The 16906-nt window shown below is 29.8% G+C and overlaps 1 protein-coding gene across 11 annotated transcripts in view; it reads right to left on the bottom strand.

Moving 5' to 3' along the window:
• pHCl-1 (pH-sensitive chloride channel 1) overlaps positions 1–16906 on the bottom strand; it is a 164519-nt gene that overhangs the window by 71369 nt on the left and 76244 nt on the right. For all 11 annotated transcript variants that reach the window (XM_088038200.1, XM_088038203.1, XM_088038204.1 and 8 more), the window contains one exon: positions 9242–9370. The gene's annotated coding sequence lies outside the window, so the exon portion shown is untranslated. The remainder of the gene's footprint in view (positions 1–9241; positions 9371–16906) is intronic.

Here is a 16906-nt window from a genome sequence, read left to right as displayed (position 1 = left end):
CATAAAAGAGAAAAAATGTTTAGCTTGAAAATTGGAGATTTAAGTTTAAAAAATAGAAATTTGAAAGAAAAAATTCTGTGGAGAAAAAATTAACAGAGAATGTCGAAAGTAAAATATGAAAAAATAATCCATAGAAGGGAATTTAAAAAGGGAATGTGAGAAAAAGTGAAAAAAAAATCTAGAGTATCTGAAATGTGATTTGAAAAGAGAACCAAAAGAAAATTTAGTCGAATATAAAACTTTTCTGCAAATGTAAAGAATCTTAAAACATTTTTGTGAGTTAAAACTTTAAACAGTTTTTTGGCCCTTTTTGTTGCATAAGTACTATTAAAATAATTACTTTTGTATATCCTATTTGTGTAATTGTATATTTGCTTTTTTTACCTCAAATTAAGTTTTATTATTATTAATATTACCTAATTATATTGATCTCTACCTAGAAAGTTAAGACAGATTTGAAAAAGAGGAATCTGAAGAATCACTTAACTAAGTAACTATCGTTTCACATATGCTTGTGGTTCGTCGTAATTAATGAAATTACTTGGAAATTTTACGAGACCATCATATTGCAAGCACGCTCGGCCTCACAGCTATGCATTAGCGAAAGCCATCGGTTAAACGACGGCCTGCACTAAACCTTCCTGTTCTGACTTCCTCGGGATGACAAATGGCAGACCCTTCTGCAAGGAGCATGAAAACAGGGCACAGTTACACTAAGCAAGATGCGGTGCTGCACTATTTCAACGAATCTAGAGAGAGGTAAGAAAGAAGGAAATTGCTTTTGAGCAAAAAGTGCTGTTTTTCATACTTATTTGACTGAGCTTCTGTTCTATTATTATCATTATTATTATTATTATTATGATTAAAACAGATGTTTGGAGCACAGGACGCGAACATGACTCGTTTCTTCTTCTTTTCATTTATAGCCGTCCGGCGGTGTAGTGAAAAAATTGGATAAAATTGCATTAGAATTAATTTTTAATCATTATAAAAATGTCAAATAATTTGGTAGAATAAAAAAATGTATGGAATCTTAAAGAATTCGAATGAATCTAAAAATTGTAAATTCAAAAACATTTGTAAGTCGGAATCTCCGAAGAAATCTAACAAAATTGCTAAAACTATCAACGCAGCTCGAAGGGTCTCTAAAAATATCAAAGGGCCTAAGTGTCCTTAAAAGTCTCTAAGGCTCTTTACAAATTTTAAAGAAGAAATTTAAGAATATCCAAAGATCTTTAAGTCAGTACATATCAAAATTTCTTATCTTCTTATCTCTAAGGATCTCCAATCTTCAGAGCTCATCTTTAACTTGAATAGAAAAAAAGATCCAAAATTTGGGATTATTTATTGGAGATTCTTAGATCCTTAAATATCTTGAGGGATCATTAGAAAATCATTAGAACCATAGAGATTTTGAATAATTCTTAACTTGAACTCAAGATACCAAATCAAGAGAATCCAAAGGAATTTTGAAGAGTCAGAAAGTATAAAAAATGTTTTAGAACTATTAAAACAGAATATAAAATACTCGAAAAAAGCAAAATTATCTAAAGAAATACAACACATCTAATGAATACTGAAATTAAATAAAAAAATTTTTGAAATGTTTATAATTTTCCAAAAAATCAAAATCTTTTAATAATAAAACAACATTAATTGAAACATTACAAAAGAAACGAGAAAAAAGAAAAAAACGTCTACTGAGTAGAAAGAATCTTAAAGAATTTAAAACGTAAAAAATTCAATCTTTAAATTCCAAAATATTAAGTTTTTAGTTCTACCAGAATCTTTAAATAAATCTTTAATAATTCAAAAAAATTGAAAGATTTTTTAGGATCTAAAGTACGTAAAATATTTATTTAAGATTCTTAAAAGCTAAGATGATTTTGGAAATATTTTTCAAGATACTTAAAGATCTGAAATCGAATGAATCCACAAGTAGAGACCCAATTCTCTGAGCGAATCCAAGAAATATAAATAATTTAAAATTTGTAAAGAGGAGATAAACATAAACAAACCTAAAATTCTAAAATAGTCTTAGTTTAAAGGTTTAAAGATTTACAGAAGTGAAAGGAATTTTCGAAAAAAAGAGTAGAAAGAAACAAAAATTGAAATCCTTGCAATTCAGCCGTTGAATCTTGATAAAAATTGGTGATTTTGTAGATTTCGAGTTCTTCTTTGCAAATCCAAGCCAGAAAACTTCAAGAATCAGCGAGAAATCGTCGTTTAGCACCGAAATAAGCGAATTTCTCTAAGAATTTTGATGATTTCGTGCATTTTTCAGCTGTTTTCTTGCGATTCAGCCGTTGAATCTTGATAAAAATTAATGATTTTGTAGATTTCGATCCCCAAAATTTTTTTAAAATTATAAGAATTTTGACGAATAGAGATCCTTAAACTTTTATAGATTTTTTCATAAATTAATTAATTTGTTTAGATTCTTAAGAGATCTTTAAATATACTATTGGATTCTTCAAAATATTGGAGACAAATCAGCCAAGCTTTTTCAAGACTACAAATCTAAAAATTTTGAATGTTAAAAAACTAGAAAATCGATACCAATAAATACAAAAAAATCGGAGGAACCCAAATAAATCTATATAAATTTTCAAGAGTCAAAAAAATCCTATACCTATATCAAAAAAAAAGTTTCGAGGATTTTGAAGATTTTTTGAGAATCCTAGAGAACCTTTCAGCTTCTTAAAAACCAGTATTTCCTTAATTCTGCAAATATGAACTTAATTAATTGGAACGTTTTCCCGGGCTGTTGCAACGCGCTTACCGTTTATATTTTAAATTAATTACATAAATTTAATTTCAAAACTTCAAATTAAATCTGCGACATCTATACTAATTTTTTCCTGTGGCGGTTGATTTTGTACGCGCCAAATTTAAAATTTAGCTGAAGAACTGTCACTTGTTAAATTAGATGTCCGTATAAAAATCATTTGCTCAAGGCGCCATCTATTAAACTTCTTGACATGCATTCTTTACAGGTATCAAACTTATCCCAAATTTTAAAATTTTCATCTTTGTAATTCGCTAAATCCGCTGCAGGAAAATTGAAGCTATTCTCTCTCAACTCAAGTTATTAAAGCATTCAACTTAATTATCTTGTTTAGCTTTAATTGAACGGTTTCGTTGGATAAACTGTACAGCCAAGTTGTGGCAGTGTAAACAGTCGCGGCCGACCTGATCAATAGTGTGCTGCGGAACACCACATATCTGCATAGACAACATTGTTAACTTGAATTCTTTGTCGATTGACCTCCAATCACCTTTTGACGTTTGCGGTAGGTTAGCTTTTAAGAGAAAATGCGAAGGATTTAATGGGGGAGAAACGAAAAAAAAGCTTGCATGTCAAGAGAAATAAATTTCATGGTGAATTTAGTTGCATGTTTAGCACGTTGCATTCAGGTGTGTTTAGATAACAACAATAATAACAATCGTTTTTTAACTAAGCGTAGGCGTGGGAGGCTTTAGAGTTTTTTTTATGTTGGTAGCAGTGAGAGCGTTTAACCCGGAAGGGGTTAAGAATTTTGCACAACCAACTATATAGGGTGTTGATAAGTTATGGAATGAGCTTCTGGAAATTACAAAAAAAATGAGAGAAGATCAAGACGAAACCTAAAATTTTTGAAATTTAATAAAGGGAGTTTAAACAACAAAAAAACAAAAAAGTAGAGACTATAGAAAATCTGGAATCTCAATTCTCACAAAAGGTCCTGGAAGATTTGAAATTTTTAGACAGAAACATGGAGAAAATCCATAGATAATGTAAGAGAATTTTGGTAAGTATTGTATAAAAAAAAAGAGAATTCAAAGAAAATGTAGAAAAAATCAAAGATAATTTAAGGAACCCAACTGAATCCAGATAATCTAAAAAACTATCTACAATAATCTAGAGAAATGGTGATTTTAAAATTATGTAAAAGATTTAGAGGATACTGGTAAATCCAATAGAATCCAAACCTAGTAAATCCAATAATCTTAGAGAACAAAAAAATCTAAAAGAACCCAGGAATACAAAGAATAAAAAAAAATCAAGAGGATTTAAAAGAAAATATACAGGCCGCGTGGAAATGGGCTGGATGATGCTAAGACACAAGTTTAAGTTTTCTCCTTTGTATAAACAATCTGATCCACTGTAAAATTGATTGACGTTGGAATGACAGGCTTCAATAAGTCTAACTCATATTAAACTTAGTGTGCTGAAACGCCTTAGCGTACTTTAGGGATTGACTAGAGGGTTGAAGACCGGCGGTAGGACAATTGACACGGCGGTAGGACAATTGACACGGTGGCAGGACAATTGACACGGCGGACAGCCAAGTGTGTCAATAGCGTTTTTTTTTGGTTTTCCTTGCTTGCTGATTTCCTAGTTGATGTCTGGTGTTACCAAATATTTTAATACGGCTCAGGATGTACTCAGCGGCAGAATGCCGCGAAATGTGTCAAAAATAAAAGTAATTTAAAAGAAAACTTCAGAAAATATTAACAGAGTTTAGTCTACAACCTAGAAACAGAAAACTAATTATCAAAAATACAATTTAATCCCAAACACCTAATTTCGTCAAAAAATGCTGACGCGCGATTCGATAGCAATGCTACTATCATCAGAGCGATCTCATCTCTCTGAGAGTTTAATCATCGCTCTGATGTAAATTGTATTTTTGATAATTTTTACGAAATGAAATGATTGCAAATAGAATTTTACAAAATGTCAGGAAAATAAATGTAAAGAGAATCAAAAGAATTAATGTAAAAAGGATTTAAGAACAGAATTCTAATTTCTGAGATGATTTATAGACTGAAATTGGCTAATTTTTAAAATTTAAGTCAGAACACTTTGTATAACTACAAAAGCCCAGCCGAACCTACTAAAAACGATACATACTTTTTCCTTCTGTCATTGTTATTATGCACCCCGATCATGAACGTTACCGCCCGCCATTGGCGCTGTACAGTGAAATAAGCTGCAAAAGAACTTGAATTATGCATTCATTTCTTGTCACATGAATATAGCAAACCCCAGGCTCTTATGCAAATGCTCGCAGGCGAGAACATTAACTTTTAAGGGCTTCATTAAGTTTTATTACCAATGGGTCTTTGAGATATGGTTCGATAAGCTGTCACTCAAAGGCATGGAGGAATGTTTGCTTGCCATTTTACAAAGTGTGAGTTTTATTTATGATATGAAAGCCTAAGGAGTGGTAACATTTGTAAACCATTAGAGCAGTTACTAAATGTACCATTAACATTGACTTTTAATAAGGTTGGCACTACTGACGGGTTGTGCATGGTTTAATATACAGTAGCGACACCAACTTGTAGCTCCATAAGAAAAGCATTTAACCTTGGGAGGAAAAACGTCCTTAAAAAATTGAAGCTGGTTGCTTTATAGTTATAGCTGCATTCATTTTCTCAAGTTGAACAACTAATGTAAAATTCGAAAAAAATTTGGTTTTTTAACTTTTTGCATAGAACTCTTAAATTGGTACTTTGGTTTTTTATTGTAATACGAGATTATAAAGGTTGAGATCTCGGCTTTTAAACGCAGTATTCAACAAGTTATTATTGTGTCTTGTCATTTAAATGTTACATGACAAAAATTTTGAGTAATTTTTTTTTAAATTTTGTAAATATTTTCATTTAAATATCCACCAAATTGTAGTTTTTCTATGAATTTCGCGTTTCTAAATGATTTCATTGGTCAAAATGAAAGATCACAGATAAAAATTATGCAAAGTTGTTAGTCTAATTTTTTTCTTCGGAGATTGTGAGTTTTCGGAACGCGAAATTCTCGGATTTAAAATCAGGAAATTTGTTGACTAGTGTTATCTTTAGAATTTCTTTAGATTTTATAGACAATGAAGAATTTGTTTGTACCGTTAGGCTGTTAATAAGAGAGTTTGAGCTAAGTCACTGCTAAAGATCTGAACACAATCTAAATAAAATAAGAGGCGGCAAAAATGATGGTGATATAAATATTAAACAATATTTTTTCAAAAATTGAGCTGTGTTAAAGAAGCGTCTAAAATAGGCATTATTTTTGTAGGCTTAACAATGACATTAACAAAACAAAAAACAGCAGAAATCTGCATAAAATCACCAAAATTCTTAGAGAAATCCGCTTATTTCGATGCCAAACGTCGATTTCTCGCTGATTCTCGTTGTTTTTTGACTTGAATTCGCAAAAAAGAGCTCGAAATCTACAAAACCACCAATTTTTATCAAGATTCAACGGCTGAATTGCAAGAAAACAGCAAAAATCTGCACGAAATCATGAAAATTTTAAGAGAAATTTGCTTATTTTGTTGCTAAAGGACGACTTCTCGCAGATTCGCATCGTTTTTTATCTTAAATTTGCAAAAATGAGATCGAAATCTACAAAACCACCAACTTTTATCAAGATTTAACAGCTGAATTGCAAGAAAACACCTAAAAAATGTACGAAATCATCAAAATATTTAGAGAAATCCGTTTAATCCTAGCGTCGATTTCTTGCTGATTCGCGCCGTTTTCTGGCTTGGATTCGCAAAGAAGAGCTCGAAATATACAAAACCACCAATTTTTATTAAGATTCAACGGCTAAATTGCAAGAAAACAACCGAAATTTACACGAAACCATCAAAATTCCTAGAGAAATCCGGTTATTTTGATGCTAAACGACGATTTCTCGCTGATTCTAGCCGTTTTCTGGTTTGGATTTGTAAATAAGAGCTCGAACTCTACAAAACCACCATTTTTTATCAAGATTCAACGGCTGAATTGCAAGAAAACAGCAGAAATCTGCACGAAATCATCAAAATTCCTAGAGAAATCCGGTTATTTTGATGCTAAACGACGATTTCTCGCAGATTTTAGCCGTTTTCTGGTTTGGATTTGCAAAGAAGAGCTCGAAATCTGCCAAACCACCAATTGTTATCAAGATTCAACGGCTGAATTGCAAGAAAACAGCAAAAATCTGCACGAAATCATTAAAATTCTTAGAGAAATCCGCTTTTTCGATGCTAAACGACGATTTCTCGCTGATTCTCGCTCTTTTCTGGCTTGGATTTGCAAAGAAGAGCTCGAAATCAACAAAACCACCAATTTTTATCAAAATTCAACGGCTGAATTGCAAGAAAACACCTAAAAAATGCACGAAATCATCCAAATTTTTAGAGAAATCCGCTTATTTCGATCCTAACGTCGATTTCTTGCTCATTCGCGCCGTTTTCTGGCTTGGATTCGCAAAGAAGAGCTCAGAATCTACAAAACCACCAATTTTTATCAAGATTTAACGGCTGAATTGCAAGAAAACAGCAGAAATCTGCACGAAATCATCAAAATTCTTAAAGAAATCCGCTTATTTTGATGCTAAACGACAATTTCTCGCTGATTTTACCCGTTTTCTGGTTTGGATTTGCAAAGAAGAGCTTGAAATCTACCAAACCACCAATTTTTATCAAGATTCAACGGCTGAATTGCAAGAAAACAGCAAAAATCTGCACGAAATCATTAAAATTCTTAGAGAAATCCGCTTTTTCGATGCTAAACGACGATTTCTCGCTGATTTTCTCTCTTTTCTGGCTTGAATTTGCAAAGAAGAGCTCGAAATCAACAAAACCACTAATTTTTATCAAAATTCAACGGCTGAATTGCAAGAAAACACCTAAAAAATGCACGAAATCATCAAAATTTTTAGAGAAATCCGCTTATTTCGATCCTAACGTCGATTTCTTGCTCATTCGCGCCGTTTTCTGGCTTGGATTCGCAAAGAAGAGCTCAGAATCTACAAAACCACCAATTTTTATCAAGATTCAACGGTTGAATTGCAAGAAAACAGCAGAAATCTGCACGAAATCATCAAAATTCTTAAAGAAATCCGCTTATTTTGATGCTAAACGACAATTTCTCGCTGATTTTAGCCGTTTTCTGGTTTGGATTTGCAAAGAAGAGCTCGAAATCTACAAAGCCACCAATTTTTATCAAGATTCAACGGCTGAATTGCAAGAAAACAGGAAAAATCTGCACAAAATCATGAAAATTCTTATAGAAATTTGCTTATTTTGATGCTAAACGACGACTTCTCGCTGAATCGCGTCGTTTTTTAGCCTGAATTCGCAAAAAAGAGCTGAAAATTTACAAAACCATCAATTTTTATCAAGATTCAACGGCTGAATTGCAAGAAAACAGCAGAAATCTGCACGAAAACATCAAAATTCTTAGAGAAATCCGCTTTTTTCGATGCTAGACGACGATTTCTCGCTGATTCTCGCTGTTTTCTGGCTTGGATTTGCAAAGAAGAGCTCGAAATCAACAAAACCATCAATTTTTATCAAGATTCAACGGCTGAATTGCAAGAAAACAGCAGAACTCTGCACGAAATCATCAAAATTCTTAGAGAAATCCGCTTATTCGATGCTAAACAAAAAAAATTGACATTCATGGATACTTTAAGAAGTCGATCATTTCTGGGTAATTTTAAGTAATTTTTGAGGTACAATTTTTTAATTCTAACATTTACAATTTTTAACTTCTTGGCGTTCCTTCACGTTTGAAAAAAAACCCAATGTTTTGATTGGTTTAAAGTTAAGCTCAAAGCATGGCATAAAAGAGACATTTAGAATTTGTGTGCCAGATTTATTAGGCCTATCATTATTGGCTCAAAAAACAATTTAAGCAAGAATCCTCTAATTTACAGTTTTAATGCTTGAGTCGCAACAAGTGTCTTAAGAAGAAATTGATGGCTTATTTCAAAGCATTTAAAAATCACACTTTTGAGATATCTCAAAACTCTCAACCCTTGCAAATGCTATGAACAAATCTAACTCAGTTATTTGAATAGTTGGCGATACGTAACAATACTCATTTCACGCAGAATTTAGTGACAAATTGACTTATAACTGGAGTTCATTAAAGCATGATTTCCGTTTATTAATAATGGCTTTAATGAACGATTTAATGAGTGTGGTGTCATCCGGGTCACTTCGTTAACTCAATTGTACGTAAAATAACAATTTCACCTCACGTGCAAATAAGTATCAGATGGCGTTAAAAATAAGCTCGTATGTTGAAACTAAAATCAAATTTTTCTAGATATACAATATTCATGCTACGTATTACTAAAAATCCCAATTCCACCCAAATTCGTCTAGTCTTCGCAACTTCTCTCGCCTTCAGCAAAACAATAAAACTCCATGATGCGCGTCTGCTCGCTAAACTTGATATGAAATAATCTAATAATGCTCCTTACCTTCCCAGAGATGAGGCGGCGCTGAGTGCGGTAAGCTCAGCCCACGTGACTGGCGTCTTTCATCTTCTCACCGTCTTTCAATGAACCACACCTCCTGCATTCTACCTGTTTGTTCCAACGCCATAAAACCTGCAAAATATGATAAAAAGGTTAATAATATAGCCCTGGCTAGCTCAAAATTAATTTTCATTTATGGTACAATAGAGGCCACAAAATTTCGGGCACAAATATGTTCTTTCGCGGTAATAAAAGGTTGAATTTTTATAGGGTGTTCAATTATAAAAGTCGTCAAGTTGGCAGCACTTTTTTGGAATTTTTGTAATAAATCTAGGCACTCTAACTCAAAATCTGTCACATTTCAACATAGATTATTTTCTTCTCTCTAACTTGACATAAAACACGAAATAATTGGCAAACTTAATTTTCTTGAGTAGTTCGATAAACAGTTTATCAAACTTACCTTTTTTTTCTTTTTTTTTGTTAGAGGGAAAAATAGCAATTTTACGGATTCATTTAAGTCCCTAAAATGAGTATTTCTCTGACTAAACCCCAAAACTGACTAGTTTGAAAAACATGACGTCTAAAATAGACATTTTTAACTTGACTAGTTGAGTGCAAATTTTATATTTATCGTCCAATTAAAATTTGTTTTTAATTTGGAAAATTTTTATTTCTTAAACTAAAAATTTTACTTTAATCAGTTGCTTATAAAGAACGAACTCCATAAATTTGATTAATTTACAAGCAAATTTTACATAATTACAGAGCAAATTTCAAAATTTTCGAATTTCTGGTTCGCTCAAAAAATAAAAATTTCTAAAATTTGTGTCTTTTGCTCTATATTTTTGTAATTTGGCACAAATAATTAATTGCATAAGAAGAACAAACTCCATACATTTGATTAATCTACGAACAAAATTGACATAATTACAGAGTATAATTCAAAATTGTTGAAATTTTTGGTTCAATCCAAAAATAAAAATTTCTAAAATTTGTCTCTTTCGGTCTATTATTTTGTAATTTGGTACAATTAATCAATTGCTTATAAAGAACGAACTCCATAAATTTGATTAATCTACGAACAAAATTGACATAATTACAGAGTATAATTCAAAATTGTTGAAATTTTTGGTTCAATCCAAAAATAAAAATTTCTAAAATTTGTCTCTTTCGGTCTATTATTTTGTAATTTGGTACAATTAATCAATTGCTTATAAAGAACGAACTCCATAAATTTGATTAATCTACGAACAAAATTGACATAATTACAGAGTATAATTCAAAATTTTTGAAATTTTTGGTTTATTCCAAAAACAAAAATTTTTAAAATTTGTCTCTTTGACTCTATTATTTTGTAATTTGGTACAATTAATCAGTTGCTTATAAAGAACTAACTCCATGAATTTGATTAATCTATGAGCAAATTTTACATAATTACAGAGCAAATTTCAAAATTTTCTAAATTTCTGCTTTGCTCCAAAAATAAATGTTTCTAAAATTTGTCTCTTTGGCTCTATTATTTTGTAATTTGGTGCAATTAATCAATTGCTTATAAAAAACAAACTCCATGAATGTGATTAATCTACGAGCAAATTTTACATAATTACAAAGCAAAATTCAAAATTTTCTAAATTTCTGCTTCGCTCCAAAAATAAAAGTTTCTAAAATTTGTCTCTTTGGCTCTATTATTTTGTAATTTGGTACAATTCATCAATTGCTTATAAAGAACAAACTCCATAAATTTGATTAATTTACAAGCAAATTTTACATAATTACAGAGCAAATTTCATAATTTTCTAAATTTCTGCTTCGCTCCAAAAATAAAAGTTTCTAAAATTTGTCTCTTTGGCTCTATTATTTTGTAATTTGGTACAATTCATCAATTGCTTATAAAGAACAAACTCCGTGAATTTGATTAATCTACGAGCAAATTTTACATAATTACAGAGCAAAATTCAAAATTTTCTAAATTTCTGCTTCGCTCCAAAAATAAAAGTTTCTAAAATTTGTCTCTTTGGCTCTATTATTTTGTAATTTGGTACAATTAATCAGTTTCTTATGAAGAACGAACTCCATGAAGTTGATTAATCTACGAGCAAATTTTACATAATTACAGAGCAAATTTCATAATTTTCTAAATTTCTGCTTCGCTCCAAAAATAAAAATTTCTAAAATTTGTTTCTTTTGCTCTATATTCTTGTAATTGGGTACAAATAATGAGTTGCATAAAAACAACAAACTCCATAAATTTGATTAATCTACGAACAAAAGTGACATAATTACAGAGTATAATTTAAAATTTTTGAAATTTTTGGTTTGCTCCAAAAATAAAAATTTCTAAAATTTGTTTCTATGGCTATATTATTTTGTAATTTAATACAATTAATCAGTTGCTTATAAAGAACGAACCCCATGAATTTGATTAATCTACGAGCAAATTTTACATAATTACAGAGCAAATTTCAAAATTTTCTAAATTTCTGGTTCGCTCCAAAAATAAAAGTTTCTAAAATTTGTCTCTTTTGCTCCATATTCTTATAATTGGGTACAAATAATTAGTTGCATAAAAAGAACGAACTCCATGAATTTGATTAATCTACGAGCAAATTTTACATAATTACAGAGCAAAGTTCAAAATTTTCTAAATTTCTGGTTCGCTTCAAAAATAAAAGTTTCTAAAATTTGTCTCTTTTGCTCTATATTCATGAAGTAGCCAAATCCAATTTCAGTCAGTTTGACAGGTGTGACGTTTTGAGGTTACCGTAGCGCAAGGGAGCCAAGAGAGCAAAGGAGTTGGATCATGATCATGATGGTTCTCTTGCATCCAAAGAGTTTTTCTCCGATGAATTATTAACCCAAGTACAACAGGAAATAATAGTGTATTGATCGATTTATCAAGGTTTATCAAAACCAAAATCTAAATTGTCAACGTTGACGGCAGGTTGACGGTTTGTCTGCTGCAAACCTAAGAAAAACAAATGTTCCTAGAAATATTGGCACGGGATTGGTTCATTACGATACTGAAATACGCTCAAACGCGTATCGAAATATCTTCATTATGAACGCGAAATAGAAAAAAATAATTTTCATTTATGTACAGTAGTGGCCACAAAATTTCGGGCACAAGTATGATATATCAAATCTAAAGTTTCATTGTCCACTGCAATGTTAGAACCAGAAACTGATCCAGGCTATTCTGACGCAATGAATAGAACCTGACAGTATAATATCTGTCAATACATTCCATTTGAATTCGCAAATGGTCGCGTATATTGATAACATCTACTCGAGAATTACATTTCCTTGGAGAGTCGTGGAAAATGTCAACTATTGTTTTATGGAGTTGTGATACGACCGCTCATTTATTTATAATGGGAGGTGCTGGCTTAAAAGCTAAAGAAAAGTTTTCTCGGGTTTTATTATTAAATAAATATTTGAGAAGCTCTCCCTTTCTTTAGCGGTAATAAAAGGTTGAATATTTATAGGGTGTTCAATTATAAAAGTCGTCAAGTTGGCAGTACTTTTTTGGAATGTTTGTAATAAATCTAGGCACTCTAACTCAAAATCTGTCACATTTCAACATAGATTATTTTCTTCTTTTTAACTTGACATAAAACAAGAAGTAATTGGCAAACTAAAGAGGTAAAGACTTTACCATACCGAAACGTCAAATTTACGCGTTGACTTGTCAAATTGACATAACAGTTTATCAAACTTTAACAAAATGTTTAGAATAGGTATAGAAATTTATTTCTGTTTTATGTCATTTAAATTTTTTTTAGCACGTTTACGCTCCTAAAAATAGCTATTTTACGGATTCATTTTAGTCCCTAAAATTAGTCTTTTTCTGACTAAACTCCAAAACTGACTAGTTTGAAACCCGTGACGTCTAAAATAGACATTTTTAACTTGATTAGTTGAATGAAAATTTTATATTTATCGTCCCAACAACGACAACTAATTAAAATTGTTTTTAATTTGGAAAATTTTTATTTCTTAAACTAAAAATTTTACGTTAATAACGAACTCCATCAATTTGATTAATCTACGAGCAAATTTTACATAATTACAGAGCAAATTTTAAAATTTTCTAAATTTCTGGTTCGCTCCAAAAATAAAAGTTTCTAAAATTTGTCTCTTTGCTCTATAATTTTGTAGTTTTGTACAATTAGTAAGTTGCCGTTGAAAAACGATCTCCGTGAATTTGATTGGTCTAGGAGCAAAATTGACAGAATTAGAAAAAATTATTCAAAATTTTCGAAAATTTTGGTTTGGTCCAAAAATAAAAATTTCTAAAATTTGTTTCTTTTACTCTATAATTTTGTAATTTGATACAATTAATAAGCTACTTTAAAAGAATGATATCCACACATTTGGTTGGTCTAGGGGCAAAATAGTCAGAATTAGAAAAAAAAAAACAAAATTTTTAAAATTTTTGCTTCGGCCCAAAGATATATTTTTTTAATTTGTCAAATTTGCTCCATAATTTTGTAATTTGGTACAATAAATAAGTCACTTAAAAAAACGATCATCATAAATTAAATTGGTTTAAAGGCAAAATTGACAGAATTAGAAAGAAATATTCAAAATTTTTGAAATTTCTGGTCTGCTTCAAAAATAAAAATTTCTAAAATTTGTCTCTTTTGCTCTATATTTTTGTAATTTGGTACAAATAATTAGTTGCATAAGAAGAACAAACTCCATAAATTTGATTAATCTACGAACAAAAGTGACATAATTACAGAGTATAATTCAAAATTTTTGAAATTTTTGGTTCGCTCCAAAAATAAAAATTTCTAAAATTTGTCTCTTTGGCTCTATTATCTTGTAAATTGGTACAATGAATCAGTTGCTTATAAAGAACGAACCCCATGAATTTGATTAATCTTCGAGCAAATTATACATAATTACAGAGCAAATTTCAAAATTTTCTAAATTTCTGGTTCGCTCCAAAAATAAAAGTTTCTAAAATTTGTCTCTTTTGCTCTATATTCTTGTAATTTGGTACAAATGATTAGTTGTACAAGAAGAACAAACTCCATAAATTTAATTAATCTACGAACAAAAATGACACAATTACAGAGTATAATTCAAAATTTTTGAAATTTTTGGTTTGCTCCAAAAATAAAAATTTCTAAAATTTGTCTCTTTGGCTCTATTATTTTGTAATTTGGTACAATTAATCAGTTGATTATAAAGAACGAACTTCATGAATTTTATTAATCTACGAGCAAATTTTACATAATTACAGAGGAAATTTCAAAATTTTCTAAATTTCTGGTTCACTCAAAAAATAAAAAATTTTAAAAATTGTTTCTTTTGCTCTATAATTTTGTAATTTGATACATTTAATAATTTACTTAAAAAGAATGATATCCACACATTTGGTTGGTCTAGGAGCAAAATAATAAGAATTAGAAAAAAAAAAATTTTCTTTGCGATTTATGAATGAAAATTTTTTTACTATACGCGTCTAAAAATAGCTATTTTACGGACTTATTTAAGTCCGTGAAATGAGTATTTTTCTGACTAAACCCCAAAACTGACTAGTTTGAAAACATGACGTCTAAAATAGACATTTTTAACTTGATTAATTGAATGCAAATTTTATATTTATCGTCCAAAAAACGACAACTAATCAAAAATTGTTTTTAATTTAGAAAATCTTTATTTCTTAAACTAAAAATTTGACGTTTTATCAAACTTTTGTAATGGAGAGTTTAAGCTAATGACACCTTTGTGTGAAGAAATTATTACAATTTTCTTCGCGATTTATGAATGAAAAACTGTTTACTATACGCGCCCAAAAATAGCTATTTTACGGACTTATTTAAGTCCCTAAAATTAGTCTTTTTCGGACTAAATTGTAAAAAGTTGTTATGACAACTAATAAAGCATAATGGTTCAATTCAACAATAATTAAACAAATTTATTTGATAAAACATAGTAGGTACATCAATATAAATAAATTATTAGGTTAAGTACTTAAATAGATAACATTATTGTCTTCGCGTTTTTGGTGATATTTTCAGGATTCTGCATTTCATGCAAAAAACGTCACTTTTTCTGTACTTATTTTAACAATCTGGTGGTTATTATTGTGATATGATAAAATAGTACCTAAAAAGTTTTTGCGGACGCTATTCCCATTAGTCCGCAAAAATGTATTTTAGATACTTGTAAAAAATACCTATTTAAGAATTTCGAATTTGAAATTTTCTTTCTTTCGTTTTTTAGGAAGTAACGGAATTATTTGAATTCCGAGAATTGATTTTGAGATTCCTTGTCTAGACTTATCTAAAATTTATTATTTATTGATTCCTTAGATTTCCTAGATTCTCTAGATTTTTCTTGGAATCCCTAAAATTAATTTTTTTTTCTGTAGAATTTTCGAAATTTCTCAAAGTTTTTTCAAGTTTTAAGTGTTTTTTGGGTTTATCGAGTTTTATATGTATTATTCTCTAGATTCTCCAGAACTTTCGTCATTATTCTCTAGGATTCTCTAAAATTCTCTTAGAAATTCTATTTTTTTTTAAATTATAAGATTCTGCTGTTTTATTGTGATTTTTGGCATCTTTCAATTTACCATATTTCTTATTCTCTAGAAGCTTCGAATTCCTTAAACAAATTCCAAATTTTTTTCAGATTCTCCATAGTTCTTGAAGACTGAGCAATCTTTTTTTAATGGCCTAAAATTCTTTTGATTGGAATTCGATATTCTCTAGAAACCTTAATATTTTCAAAATAACTTGCACTGTTTAGGAGAAATTAGAATTATTTCGAAGATTTTCTGTGATTCTTCTAAAATATTGTTTAATTATATTAAATATTTTTTCTTCCCAAAGATTCTCTAAGAAACTTCAACATTCTTTTGCATGTTTTGCAATTTGTTTATGATTTGCTAAAAACTCCAAAAGTTTTTATAATTGTCGTTATTCTCTAAAATTTATATTTTTGTTCAAAACGATCGGAAATTCTTACATTTATATAAACTTATAAAATTTCTTAAAGATTCTTAAAATTTTTAAAATAATCTAGAATTGGGATTGAAATCTCAAAGTCTCCTTGAACCAACAAAAGTTTTTCTAACTTTTTTGTCTCCTTTCTCTAAGACTCTCTAAGAATCTCTAGTTTTTGTCACGACAATCTCAAATTCTTTAGGGTTTTCTAGGATTTTCTAGAATTATTAATGTGGGATTGAGAGCGGATCAACGTTTGTTTGTTAAATATTTTATTTATCGCCAAAATTATAATTCATGGACTTGATTCACTACGTTTAGATCTTTCTAGATTCTAGCAAAATGTAAATAATTCTTCACAAGTCTGGCATTCTCAAAGATACTTTGAGATTCTCTACAATTTTTAAGACTATCAAGAATTATTTGGAGATTTATAAGATTCTTTAGGAATTTAGATTTTACAGGAGATATAAAGATTCTCCTAGAATCAATCATTCATCTGCAGAATTCTGGACGTAGTAGAAAATCAAACATAAAGAATGATTATATTATTTTACAATTTTAGACAAATTATACGAAACTTATTATTTTCGATTTCTTTGGGTTTTTATATCTCTTAAAACCTAAATTGTATTAACTTAGATTATTTTAAATTCATTTGTATTCTCTTGCAATCTTGTTAATTCAATCGTATAAATTTTCTCAT

This window comes from Gnatocerus cornutus, chromosome 6 (genome assembly GCF_029298725.1).
Source record: "Gnatocerus cornutus isolate USDA-ARS CGAHR chromosome 6, icGnaCorn1.1, whole genome shotgun sequence".
In the NCBI taxonomy this organism is placed as follows: Eukaryota; Metazoa; Arthropoda; class Insecta; order Coleoptera; family Tenebrionidae; genus Gnatocerus; species Gnatocerus cornutus.
This window is presented reverse-complemented; position numbering and strand designations above follow the sequence as displayed.